This window comes from Mesocricetus auratus, unplaced genomic scaffold (assembly GCF_017639785.1).
Source record: "Mesocricetus auratus isolate SY011 unplaced genomic scaffold, BCM_Maur_2.0 Super-Scaffold_100008, whole genome shotgun sequence".
NCBI lineage: Eukaryota > Metazoa > Chordata > Mammalia > Rodentia > Cricetidae > Mesocricetus > Mesocricetus auratus.
Window position 1 is genome coordinate 7439048 of NW_024429192.1, and position 14124 is coordinate 7453171.

At 51.3% G+C, this 14124-nt stretch overlaps 1 protein-coding gene across 4 annotated transcripts in view; it reads left to right on the forward strand.

The window, feature by feature from the left end:
- Positions 1-14124, forward strand: part of Tiam1 (TIAM Rac1 associated GEF 1) — a 340091-nt gene that overhangs the window by 40305 nt on the left and 285662 nt on the right. The window contains exon 1 of one of the 4 annotated variants that reach the window (XM_040750526.1): positions 8056-8104. The exons of the other annotated variants lie outside the window; for them this stretch is intronic. The gene's annotated coding sequence lies outside the window, so the exon portion shown is untranslated. Of the gene's footprint in view, positions 1-8055; positions 8105-14124 lie in introns of those variants that run through there. 4 annotated transcript variants of the gene reach the window in all.

Consider the following 14124-nt stretch of genomic DNA (forward strand, 5'->3'; position numbering starts at 1 on the left):
CTTCCAGTGCCCTGTTGCCCACCCAGAGGGACGATTGAGAACTGCCCCTGGTGCCTTTGTCCAGTTTCCCCCTGTATAATGACACTGGTTGGTCACCGGAGGAGGCCCGTCTGCATTCAGTGTGATGTTGAGGTGCTTATGAGGTAAAGCAGTTGTCACACAAGCGCGGAGACGTGAGTCCAGGTGACGACTCATCCACAAAGTGCCACAAATACACTGCGAAATAAATGTGACTCTGCGTCGGGAAGGGAGGACATTCTCGCAGTCTTCCAGTGAGGACAGCTTTGAGGGGATTCTGTGAAGTTAAAGAGACAGGATACAGAAAGAGAAGGACCGTGGAGTCCCACTTACGTGAAGAACCAAGTCCAAGGAGTTACTTCGTCCTGGATGGATTCAGAAGCGACAAAGAGTTCCAAGGATGATGCCATGACGTTTGCACATCTGTGTGAATGAACTTCATCCCACAAACCGTATTCTCCTGTGTGTGTGTGTATGTGTTGTATGCATTTGTGTGTATGTGTTGTATGCATTTGTATGTGTTGTGTGCATTTGTGTGTGTGTTGTATGCATTTGCGTGTGTGTGTGTGTGAGTGCACCCTTTGTGTGTGTGTTGTATTTGTGTGTGTGTGTGTGAGTGCACCCTTTGTGTGTGCGCGTGCGTAGAGGCCAGAGATCATCATCAGTTGTCTTCTTCTGTCGCTCCGTTGTCTTCTATGGCTTTCTACCACCTTGCTTTTTGAGCCGGGGCCTCCCAGTGGACCTGGAGTGGAACTCACTGATTGGCTAGATTGGCTGGCCCGGGAGACACCGCAGCCCGTATGTCTCCTCCTCTCGGTGCTGCCATTGCCAGAGACACCTGGCTTCTTGTCTGGTGGCTTGAACACAGGGCCTCATGTCTGCACAGCGAGCCCTTTGCCTACCAAGTCATTTCCTCAGTCTCCTATTTATTTAAAACGTGTTAAAAGATTTGTTTATTTTCTGTGCATGCATGTTTTGCCTGCATGTATGTGTGTGTACCGGGCGCGTGCTTGGTGCTCACAGAGGTCAGAAGAAGGCATGGGATTCGCTGGATCTGGAATTCAGTTTGGATGTGAGCTGCTGTGTGGATGCTGGGAATTGAACCCTGGTCCTCTGGACCTTAGAGGCATCTGCCTAGTCCCCTTGTTTGTTTTTGAAACAGGATGCTGCCTGGTCTGGTACTTCATAGGTAGTCCAGACTGTTCTCAAACCTGAGATCCTCCTGCCTCAGCCTCTTGAGTGCTGAGGCATTAAAGGGCTGAAATGATGAATTCTGTGCTGTGAGCACTTTCTTTTTCACAAAATTTTAAAAATAAAAGGGAAAAAGATGTGTGTGTGGGGGGGCAAACAAGAATGAGCTTGGCGAGAGTGCCACGGAGGGGGGGGGGGGAGCGAGTTCTGAGCTGCAAGGGGACTGAGCCCTGGCTGGTGCCTGCTGTGAAGGGAAGTAGTTGGGCTGGACAGGAAACTTTGAGCTTGGCTGTCACCCTCAGTGCCTGGGCTGAGCTGTCTGCCACAGGCTGTGGGGCTGAGGGCGAATGGGTCATTTTCTCTTGCAGACTCCAGAGCTATGGAGGAGCTGGAGTGGTCACTGAAGATTGTCCTTTTCAGAAAGCTTCTGCTGCACACATCTCATGAGGGCATGCTGATTCACTGATTGCTTTCTTCTTATGCAATCTCCACTCGGCCCGGGCTGTCCTCATTCTCAGGGTTCCAGAATGTGGGCTTGATTGAAGCAATCATGTGGTCAGGGATCCCCCGTGTTTGTGAATGGCCCCAGTTCATTTGTCCTGAGAATATCTGTTTCTTTATTCCTGTCTACTCCGTACGTTCTGCAGTTGCCAGGCCGACTAGTTTTAAAATGTAGTTGGCCTTTTTTTCTTTCTTCTACCACTTATGCTTGGGTTCTAATATTCATGCTGATGTTATCCCTCACCCATAGCTATTTTGTGTATATCATTGCTCTATGTGCTAGCACTGCAAAGGGTATTTCATGATCTCTATTTTATAGACAAGGAAATTTGTTTTTTTTAAAAACACTGGAGATGGACCCCGGGGGTCTTATGCTTTATTTCTGAGCCATTTTCCAGCCACAGACAAGAAGGAGAGTGGTCCAGCGGTCCAGTGGTCCAGCGGTTCAGTGGTTCAGTGGTCCAGTGGTCCAGAGGTCCAGTGGTCCAGTGGTTCAGTGGTTCAGTGGTCCAGCGGCCCAGTGGTTCAGTGGTCCAGTGGTTCAGTGGTCCAGTGGTACAGTGGTTCAGTGGTCCAGTGGTCCAGAGGTCCAGTGGTCCAGTGGTTCAGTGGTCCAGTGGTCCAGTGGTCCAGTGGTCTAGTGGTTCAGTGGTTCAGTGGTCCAGTGGTACAGTGGTTCAGTGGTCCAGTTCAGTGGTTCAGTGGTCCAGTGGTTCAGTGGTCCAGTGGTCCAGTGGTACAGTGGTTCAGTGGTCCAGCGGTTCAGTGGTTCAGTGGTCCAGTGGTTCAGTGGTCCAGTGGTCCAGTGGTCCAGTGGTACAGTGGTTCAGTGGTCCAGCGGTTCAGTGGTTCAGTGGTTCAGTGGTCCAGTGGTCCAGTGGTACAGTGGTTCAGTGGTCCAGCGGTTCAGTGGTTCAGTGGTCCAGTTCAGTGGTTCAGTGGTCCAGTGGTTCAGTGGTCCAGTGGTCCAGTGGTTCAGTGGTCCAGCGGTTCAGTGGTTCAGTGGTCCAGCGGTTCAGTGGTTCAGTGGTTCAGTGGTTCAGTGGTCCAGCGGTTCAGTGGTTCAGTGGTCCAGCGGTTCAGTGGTTCAGTGGTCCAGTTCAGTGGTTCAGTGGTCCAGTGGTTCAGTGGTTCAGTGGTCCAGTGGTTCAGTGGTCCAGCGGTTCAGTGGTTCAGTGGTCCAGTGGTTCAGTGGTCCAGTGGTACAGTGGTTCAGTGGTCCAGCGGTTCAGTGGTTCAGTGGTCCAGCGGTTCAGTGGTTCAGTGGTTCAGTGGTTCAGTGGTCCAGTTCAGTGGTTCAGTGGTTCAGCGGTTCAGTGGTCCAGTGGTTCAGTGGTTCAAGCGGCCCAGTGGTCCAGCGGCCCAGTGGTTCAGTGGTCCAGCGGTTCAGCGGTCCAGCGGTGGGGATTTAACTTGGTTTACTCTCACCCTTGCAGTTCTCAGCTAGTGTGTTCCCCCGGCTGCCTGCTTCCCAACTCCCCTCATGATGAGGCCCCATCGTTATTGTTAGTGCTCTGGGGTCCAGTGCAGGGCTGTGGGAGGCTGATGTTGGTTTCTTTAAAAGGGCTCCTTCCCGTCTTGCTGTGTCAGGGGAGGAGTATCTACTGTTCCAGAAAGACTACAACAGCAGTCAGGGCATTAGCTGCTGGGGAGCCGGGTCAGGCTCTTCTGTGCATTTTCCTTTAATTCTGATCTGAAGAGTTGTTAGCAAGTATGGGAGCAGCACAGTGAGGGCTAACTGGGACTCCTTTAACACCCAAAGAAGAAAGGACGGCACAGGATCTGAACCTAGGAAAAGCAAGTTGGAGTTTCGATTTGTTCCTTCCCGGCGGAAGTCATCAGCTGCTGTGCCCTTGGGACATGCCCAGGGGGAACTTGCCTTAGTTCTCCTTGAGGCAGCTGCCAGTGGGCCATGGAAGTCTTCATGTTGGGTTTCTTCTCAAAGCTGGTAGACCCCAGGGCTAGAGAGGAGTGAGTAGCTTAGTGGCTAAGAGCACTGTCTACTCTTCCAGAGGACTGGGGTTTGAGTCCCAGCACCCACGTGGTGGCTCACAGCTGCCTGAAACTCCAGTTTCAGGAGACCCGAAGCCTTTTCCGGGCACCACATGCATGCAAAATGCCATAGGCATAAAAATAATAAGTCTTAAAAATAAACCAAACTGCCGGGCGTTGGTGGCACACGTCTTTAATCCCAGCACTCGGGAGGCAGAGGCAGGTGGATCTCTGTGAGTTCAAGGCCACCCTGGTCTACAGAGCAAGTTCCAGGACAGTCTCCAAAGCTACACAGAGAAATCCTGTCTCGAAAAATAAAAAATAAAAAAATAAACCAAACTGATAGATACTGGTACATTGTAGAGTAAGGCAGTAGCGTGATGAGTTAGAGGACAGCTTATGCTACATAGTGGGAATAGAGTTGTGTGTGTGTGTGTGTGTTTGTGTGTGTGTGTGTGTGTGTGTGTGTGGGTGCATGCGTAGCTGTGTGTTTGTGTGTATGTATGTGCACCTGTGTATGTGTGCACCTGTGCATGTATGTGTGTATGTATGTATGTGCACCTGTGTGTATGTACACACCTGTGTGTGTGTCTGTGTGGGCACCAGTGTGTGTGTGTACCTGTGGGCGTATGTGTGTGCACCAGTGTGTATGTATGTATGTGGACCTGTGTGCATGTCTGTTTATGCATGTGCACATGCATGTACACTTTCGTATATCTGCAGGCTACAGGAAGATACTGAGTGTCCTTTGGCCGGTGTTTCCATGGCCAGTTTTTCCTTGGGTGCTTGGGCTCTGAACTCAGGTCTTCACGCTTGCCCAGCAAACACTATTATTCACCGAGCCATCTTCTAGCTCCTACCTTTTGTTTTTAAGCTGGCCCTTGGGAGCTGAGAGGAATGGGCATTGCTCTCAGGGCAGCCTTTGAAATGGTCAGGTGGAGAACAGAGCCGGTCCGAGCCTCCTGCTTAGATGGCATTGCTGGATGGGCCACCCCACAGGTTGGGCTCCTTGCTTCTCAGTGAGTGGACTCACCCTTCTGGCTCTGTGACACTGAATCAGACCTCGTTTGCCTACAGATGAGCCGGTGGTGGGCTTGGTTCACCACAGTGCTGGTACTCCACCGTGCCTTTGTAGGCAAGCAGGAACCTGTGACTCACTTAGCAAGTCAGGACAGCTGACACACTAATCGTCAAGTCAAGTCCTGGAGAGGTGCCATGCTTCCCTGGGAAGATTCGTGTTTCTGCCCACAGTAGATTGTGGAGGAACCGAGAGGAGAGAGCTATCTTTTATTTTCTGAAACGGATAGTTGTTAGAGTGTCAGATATCTGTGAGAAGGGCAGAGCTCAGTCCAAGCCTTCCATTGTGCGATCTGGAATGTTCAACCTAGTGAACCAGTCCTGAGAGTTTGGAATTGGAAGGGGCCTTAGTTCATCTCTCATATTTGAAAGTTGAGAAGAAAAATACCACTGATATGCCCGGCCAAGTAAGTTCTTCCGTGGAGGGGTCTGTTGCCAAGCCCTGCCTCTGCATTCTGAAAGCTGTGTGTTTTGGGTTCTGAGCGTCCTGTACTGATGTCTCTTGATGGAGCCTTAAGAAACAGGCAGCAAAGAGGCTTGCTTGTCCCTAACATTCAGATAACACGGAAAGTGCTCAGGACAAAGTCTCCACACACATGACATTTGTGAAGGGCTATCCTTCTGGCTCACAAGATCCCTCTTTCTCAGGTTTGGGGCCTGGGACAGATCCCTTTACTGTGACTCCTGGAGTTGAGCCTTCAGAAGGTGTGTCCTCACTAACCAGACTCACCAGAAGACACACACGCAGCCAGCCTGGATGTGGACCTGCCCTCCTGGGATGAGCTCTGGGGAGCAGGGTTCATCTGTGGACAAAAGTAGGCATCGGGCATGCCCTGGCTTTCAAAGCTAAGCGGTTAGACTTTCATCGCGGTTCCTTTGGTTGTCCTCCTCCCAGAATGCTCGTGTCCAGACCTCATTGCGCTGCGCTCCGTGCGGGCCACAGATGGCAAGGCCCTTTCCACTCTTCGTTTTGTCAATGGAGTTGCCTGGACAGGAGCTCTGACAAGGCATCTCCACGCTCTGCCTCTGTGTTCTCCACAGACGTGCCGGGTGGCCCACGGAGTGCCTGCTCGGGGCACAGAAAGCCAGGTGGGAGCTGGTTTTGTGATTTGCGGTCATTTTCAGAGCTCAGCATTCTTGTCCATAAAACAAGCACAGCCTGAGAAGAGTCCTGAGCTCCGCTCAACAATGTGTCTGTGTGTGCCGTGTGCACATGTGTCTCTCCCTTGGCGTGCACACGTGGAGGTTAGAGGTGGGCGCTGGGTGTCTTCCCCTGTCACACCCTGACCCCTTTCTGTGGAGACAGGGTTTGTTGCTGAACCCGAGGTGCATCACAGATGTGTGCGGCTATGCCCAGCCTTTAGGTGGGCGGGATTCGGACCGAGACCCCGTGGTTGTAGAACAAACACTTTACCCACTGATCCATGTGCTCAGTCCATGTTTTTCTTTCCCTCCTCCGTCAGTTTTGATTTGGTTCCAACTCAAGGCAAGTTCATGGTCCTAACTCTAACAAGAGGCTTGGATGCAAAGGCCCCGGGGCTCCACTGCCTGCTATTGAATCTCCTTTGTTGTCTGTCTGAGATTACAGCTCTCATAGGCAGAGGAATGGCAGCAGCCAGGAACGCAGCTGGGACACCTGGGTTAGCAGTCCCCTAATAATTGGGATCCAAGTAGACAAGGCGACTGACTGTTCAGCGAAGAGCAGTTGAGACTGCAGGGTGAACCAGGAAACTTCAGCCGGGTCATCTTGGACCAGGCGTCTTAGGACAGCTTTGTGAACAAGGCGGCAGGCCACCTGACCCATGATCTCACACCACAGTCTCCTCTCTAGCCAAAATCCTACCCCAGGCCTGGTTTCCTCACGAATGCCCTGGATTTGGGGGTGGTAGGGGTGTGTGGTGGCAGCAGTCTGCCCTTTCCTGGGGAGACTGTTCTGGCTGGTATTTCCCCGTTGCTGTTGTCTGAGGTATGTCACCGGGCAGACTGGTTTGGTAGCCTTGTTAGAACTGGGGCTGTGGATCCCACAGTTGAATTCCTTGACACTGGAACTTTCCTGTGAGCTCCCAGATCTGCTAGGTGGAGATGGAGCAGATGGGAGACGGGAGGGGACGGCCAGAGGAGAATAAACAAGATGGCGGCCATGCCTTCGGTCTTACTCCAGTTGCCCGGTGACTGGGTGCTGTTCAACCTGTTGGACCCATGTAGCCAAGTAACCCAACCCTCCCCCCCAGCAGAGGTTAGTCATCTCTGTTTTGATGGGAGATACAAGGTAGAGATGGAAGACTACAGGGCTTTGGTAGAACAGTTTAGAACCAAGAATCCTTTCTCCCCTCCTTCTGTCTGTGTAGAGAAAAGCGAGAGCAAAGCAAGCTTCTCCCCCTTTCCTTCCGTCCTGATTGATCTGTGGTGTGCTGAGAGCAGATACATCAAAACCCAGGCCTCCCTTTATCCCAGCGCTCTTCCAACAAGATACTGCCACTAGTGTTTGAGGCGACTGTGTGGGTGCAAACCATCCTCTTCAGTGTGTGTGTGTGTGTGTGTGTGTGTGTGTGTGCGCGCACGCGCGTCTGCACACACGCATGTGTAAGGGGGTGATTCTGACTTGCATTTGTATTCCAGACATCATTTAGCTGTGTCTTTATTCATGTCTAATTCAGATTGCTAGCTGTCCCCCAGCAGTCAACGTTTCTCTTTCTTCTGCGTGTTGCTGAAGATAGACTTTGCTGGGATGGTTCTTGTCAGCTGTCTTTGTAAAAGTCCCATTTCCCAGAGCCAGTCAGGAAACTTCCCAAAGAGGTTGGGTGGGAAGGAAGAGGCAGCTGTTTCCTGGGCAGCTGTGAGCACGTGCCGCGGACTGGCAGGCTTGGGCCAGATGTTTGTTAATGCAGTGGCAGAGGCAGGTGGCCCACATCCAGTGCCAGCCGGGCTGCTTCTCTCTTGGGCTCTGCAGCGCTCCTTTTATGTTCCCTGCAACCCTTGGCTGGTAGCTGCTTCATTCCCATGTATTGTCCTTCCTCACGGAGCTGCCGTGTCCCCTCGTGCCTGTCTCTCCTCTGTGCTTTAAGGACACCAGTCCCATTGGACCTGAAGGCCCAGCCTCCTCCTGTATGAACCCTTCTCAGCAAAGACTCTCCAGATACGATCAGATTCTCCATGTTGGCTGTTTGTAGACACACACGGCTGGGGTACAGTTGACCAGGTGGAGCTCTTGAGTGTTAAGTACTGAAGTTTGGATCTCCGGCACACAGGTGGTCCTGGGCAGATTTGCTGGCCGGTGGAGAGTGATGGTCATGGACCGTTCCTGACATTAATCTTCCACACACAGGTACGAACACTAATCCACATGGGTGCATGCATACACACACACATCACATACATACCTATGCAAGGAAAAAATGCTTCAGCATACTAATTTTTGGGACATGGTTCAGCTAACAGATTTTTAAAAAGTGAATCCAGTGTTTTTTTTTTTTTTTTTTTTTTTTTTTTTACTTTTTTGTTTTTCCCCCTAAGGTTTCTAAAATTTTATTTTATCTGGATGAGTGTTTTGCCTGCATGTATGTCTATTCATGGCCTGCAGAGCTGAGGTTACGGATGGTTGAGAGCCAGCATATGGTGCTGGGAACCCAGCTCCTCCAAGACTGTCAAGCTCTTTAGCCCACCGAGACACACACCTCTTCAGCTCCCCTAAAGCAGTATGATGCAAATCCGTGCAGGAGCCCGGCTTCTGGCTGAGGGTCTGCTGTGCCAGCTGCTGCGTTAGGCGCTTTCCGCTTTGACGCCCTCAGGTAGGTTTCATTATTTCCATTTCGTAGGTAAGGAATTGGGCCTCAGAAGTTGAGTGATAGGCCCAGTTCTGTGGAGAGCTGCCCTGACGTCCAGGCTTCCTGTGGTCACGCATGTTTTCCTTTTCTTCCTGGCTGCAGTCCGTCCTTGTTGAAGCGGGTCTCCCACCCGCCGCCTCCCTCGAGTGTGCGCCGGCCGCCGAGATAGCGGGTGGGGCTGACGAGCCCCACTGAGGTTCCCTGTTCCGGGTGATTTTCTCCCTCCAAGGGCCACAAGCTCAATGCCGGACCTTGACACACATCGTTTCCTGACATTCAGGGCTCGGTGTGTTTTGCTACATGGATTATTTTGACGTCCCAGTGGTGACAGACCCTCTTGTCAGTCAGTGGCTTGCCCATTCATTATCTGTCTGCCCTCCTCCCCTTTTTTTTGTCTGATACCTGTGCTTGTGTCAGCTCTCAAGCACAACATCCAACTGTGTGCCCAGGACAACGCTGCAGAAAACACGGGGGGCTGTGGGTGGAGCCACGGGGTGGCCAAGATCGTAGGGTAGCGTAGGTTTCAGAGGGAGAGAGAGTGGGGGACAGAGGGGGGGAAGGAAGGAGGAAGAGGGCGACGGAGGGTGTCAGGTGCACAGAGAGATGAGGAGAGACAGAGACACATGGGGTGGAGAGAGGTGGTTGGGGTGCCCCGCCTGCACTTTGACTACGGGAAAGCCAGTGGGACAATCCCCCCCCCCGTCTGGCTTCTCGAGGCAGCAGCGTCTTCTTGTGTGTCTGTCTGTCTGTCTGTCTGTCTGTCTGTCTGTCTGGTGCAGGGGATCGAACTCAGCACCTCCCACATGTTAGACAAGCCTCTGAGTTACAATCTCTGCCCACTCTTCTTGCCTTTCTGTTGTCATCCAAGGTCAGGAGCCGTGCCCATGAAACTCAGCAAGGAGCTTCGTGGTGGGCAGCAAAATTCGCTTCTGGGGTGGTCGTTGGGATTGCCTTGATCTCCCTTGAAGGCTCTTTGGAATACTGCTTAGACTTAGCCCAGGCTCTCCATGGAGTGACGACTGGGGGTGGGGGCAGACTCTTCAAGGTGGCTGGCTGGCTGCCACTGTGGGAACCTAGTGCTGTTGAGAGTCAGCCTGTCCCGGAGGAGGGCTTCTGATAACCTTCAGGCTCTCCCAGCAACAGGTGTGGATGTCAGATGGAGGGCAGATGAGCCAGGTGTCACCCAATTAAGTCTTAGAAGCTGAGATTCCTCTTGGGGACCAAGGCTATGGGAATTGTCTGTTGTAAGGAAATTACATAGTGTATTTTATGAGTGAATTCAGTCCAATTATGCAGAAACTTGATGGAACATGCCTTTCCAAGCCTATAGCTTTGTTCGCCTGGAATGAATCTTTTCTAAACAACTAGATCTCCAGGCTCAGTGACAGGGTCACATGTGGGCACACCCTGCCAGGTGGCTTTTATCCTGCTTCTTGTGTTTTCTCTGGTTGAAAAACAACCCCCAGATGCCTTCTTGCTCTATGTTTCTCAAGGTAGCTTTGTTTATTTGTCCTTTGAGTAGGCATTATAGCCACAGCGCTCAAATGTAAGAAAAGCTCCCTCTTCTACTCTGCCACTCATCTGCCCCATTGTCTGAGAGTCAGTGCAGGGTACCGGTTTCTGTGTCCTTGGCCGTGCTGCCTACAGACAGCTGCAACTCTCCCAGCCCAGCTTAACGGCCACCCCAGTGCACGGGTATCTCCCTTCCTCAGAGCCAGCTCTTTGCCACCATTTTAAACTTAGACAAGAGTCACAAGGATGGTACCAGAGCCCCTTACTTTGCTGTGGTTTTGGAGTGCCTCCCATTACTGCCCTGGGATGGATATGGGGCTGCTAGCTCCAGAAGGCTTCCGTTTTGGGGATGGGGTCAAGTTCACAGTGTTCAACTCTCGTGCCATGCTGGGGACATGATGCTCTTCACTATGGGAGATGCAGAACACTGGATGTTCTGGTGCCTTGATCTGGGGTTTACTTCACAGTCTCCTGAATTATGAGACGATAGATTCTGTTCTTTTTAAATTACTTAGCCTTTGGTCTTTTTTCTTTTCTTGTTTTTGGTTTTTCGGGACAGGGTTTCTCTGTGGCTTTGGAGGCTGTCCTGGAACTAGCTCTTGTACACCAGGCTGGCCTGGAATTCACAGAAATCCTCCTGCCTCTGCCTCCCGAGTCCTGGGATTTAGGGCATGTGCCACCAATGCCTGACTGGTATTTTCCTAAGTAAGACATATACTATCCACCTAAATCTATCGGTGTTTGCATTTTCCCTGTTTGTTTTATAATTTTCTCTCCATGCATCTAAATATATTCCCACAGGCACCTGCACCTGACACATTAATCCTCGCACACATTTATATATATATGCACACTCACATGCATAGACCTGCTTCTGAGCACTTGGGCGGTGAGTGTCATGTTCCTTGGCTGCCCACGTGCTTCCGTGTGTTGTCCCCAAGAACAGGGCCCCTCGGCACCTCTGGTCACAGCGTGTTTGCTTGCACTTTCCTGCATCTCATTTACGTGGGTGTGCACCCTGTGCACGCCGGGACTGCTGTGTGACGACTTTCCCCTGACTGGAGCAGAGACGGTGACGTCGCTTGGCCTCTCATTGGCAAGTCAATCCTGGCCCTATGGGGAGCCTGGACACCCGTGCTTTCCTGATGTTGGTTCTGAGGACAGAACTTTCGTCACCAAGAGTGGGAGGCTGTCTTGCTCTTTGGTGCCTCACCTCCCTGCTTCTTAGACAGGCCACTCCTAGAAGGATGGCCAGGAAGAGGAGCCATGCCACTGTCTGCTGTGTGTGTGCGTGCGTGCAGAGCTTAAATTAGCTATGAGAAAGAGTTGGATCCAGTCCTGCTCACAAGAAGTATCATTCACTTTAGCAAATCTCTACGTCTCTGCCTAGGGGCATCCCTTTTGTCTTCGCCCTGGGTAAAGGCAGACGTAAATGCCCCTTCTGCAGTCCATGCTACTCACTGTTAGTCTAGGCTAGCCTTGGATGCTCATGCCACCCACTGTTAGCCCAGACTAGCCTTGAATCCCAGCCTTGATCCCTCTGTCTTGCTGGGATCATGCTTGGGTAAAGTTAATGATTTTTAATCATTATGTCAATCTTAGATCTACTGTCCACCTCCTTCAACCTCCTAATGTTGGGGTTATAGGAGTGAACTCCATGCCTGGCTAAGAAGTTAGTTTGTAAAGACTGCTTTCAGCTGGGAGAATGCTTGCCTCGCGTGCACAGGTCAGTCGCTAACACTGGAAATCAGGCATGGTGGCATTCACCTGTACTTTCAGGGTTTCAGAAGTGGGAGCTGGAGGGTTCCTTTTTGATGGCCTTGGGGAGAGGCCTGGTCTCAAAGACACAGTCCAGCAAGCAAACAGCCAACCCCCAGACCTTGCGTGCACACAGCCTAGTCATTTTCTACTGTGTTTCTTCACACCAGCTTTTGTGAATGGAGGGTCCCGCACGGATTCCTCTGTCTAACTGCCGATTTATGTACTGACTACTCTACTGCCTGTGTCCCCTACTGTGCTGGTTTGCTTTATGTCAACTTGGCACAAGCTAGAGTCATTCGGGGAGAGGATCTCTCAGATGGGGAAATGCCTAATGAGATTGGCCCACAGCCAAGTCTGTTGAGCATTTATTTTCTTTCTTTCTTTCTTTCTTTCTTTCTTTCTTTCTTTCTTTCTTTCTTTCTTTCTTTCTTTCTTTCTTTCTCCCTCTCTCTCTCTTTCTCTCTCTCTTCCTTCCTTCCTTTCTTTCTAAGACAGGGTTTCTCTATATTGTTTTGGAGGTTGTCCTGGAACTCAGTCTGTAGATCAGGCTGGCCTGGAACTCACAGAGATCCTCCTGCCTCTGCCTCCCGAGGGCTTGTTGAGCATTTCTTGACTAATAATTGGTGTGGGAGGGCCACGTCCACTGTGGGTAGTGCCATCTTTGGCAGATGGTTGGTCCTGAGTTGTGTAAGAGAGCAGGTTGAGTAAGTCACGAAGGAGCAAGCCAGTGAGCAGCGCCCTCCATGGCTTCTGCTTCAGTTCCTGCCTCCAGGTTTCTGCCCTGCCTTCCCTCAGTGATGGAGTGTGACCCGAGACTTGTGGCTGACTACACCTTCCCTCCCCACAAGTTGCTTTTGGTCACGGTGTTTTATCAGAGCAACAGAGGGACAAAAATTCTAGAGGATTTAAAAAAAAATCCAAAGTCAACATCCATTCGTTAACTGACTTTAAAGTCTAAATTTGGGGCTGACCTTTAGCAGTTGGTGGCCTTTAAGTGCTACAAGAAGGTGCTCCTTCCTCTCCACTCCTGCTGTCTGGAGGCCATGAAGCAGCCACTCCTTTCTGCTGCTCATGTAAGTAAGCTTCCGGCAGATCAGTTGCTTAGCTGGCTGTGGGTGAGTTACAGGCAGGCTGGGCGGAGGAGGCAGAGGTGAGAAGGAGGTTGGTGGTGGCAGGAAGGCTGTAGTCACCTGTCCTTACCCTGCTTGCTAGGGATTGGGCTCAGACAGCCTGACACCTCTGCCTTCATGCTTTTCTTTAAGATGCCGGAAGATCCTGGACTCCGGGGAGTAAGAGTTAGTCTAGCGTTCTTTTCTTTTGAGCTGGCCTTGAGCTTGCTTGTAGTTGAGGATCGTTGAGGATCACCTTGAACTTCAGATCCCGGCCTCTGCTTCTCGAGTGTTGCAACAACAGGCATGTTCCACCACCCCTGGTTTACACAGTGGTGGGGATCCAACAGATCTGTTTGCACAGCTGAGTTATACAGCAACCCGTAGTCTAAGCTTCTACCGGACAGGACAGGTGTGGTTGCTGGAAACAAGACTCATCTAAGGAACACTGGGCATTCGGCATTGCACAGGACGCATCCGAGGTCAACTGAAGCCCTAGTGATAGCATCAAAGAAGTTCTTTCTCTTTCCATTTCATGACCCTGGGGCGTGTATCTGTTGAGTTCCAACAGCTGTATCTGGGGTACTGCGGTAGATGCCCAGCCCCTGTCCCAAATGTTCCCTCCCAGTTTACCCGTTTTCATCTTCGAAGACAACATTCTTCCCGTAAACTGCTCAGCGCATTTCCTGTCTTAATTTATTGGCTCTGGCTGTGACACATGGCCACGATGGAGCCAATCACAGGGAGGGGAGTGCATCGGGTCTTGGTGGTTTATTTTGGAGTTCCCTCTGCCGAAGGGGGTGCCTGGTTTGTTGCTGTTGCTGACAGGCTCTCACTATCCCTTGCTGGCTTCAAGCCCACTTCTTGCCGTAGGAAATTTGCCTAGCTGAACTTGGTCCCATCGCCTTGAGCTCTTGAATACTGGGACTACAGGAGTGTCACCGTGTTTGGTTTTTTTCAGTTCTGGGAATCGAACCCAAGTCTTAGCGAGCCCTCTGCCAACTAGGCCGTCCCCATGCGGCCTGAGATGTGAGCTTGAAGAACACACAAATGAGGGATACCGGGGCGTCTTTGAAAGGAAGCCAGAGGTTTGGGGTTTTGTCTGTGTGTTTGTTGTTTATCTTTAAGGCTAGGTCTAG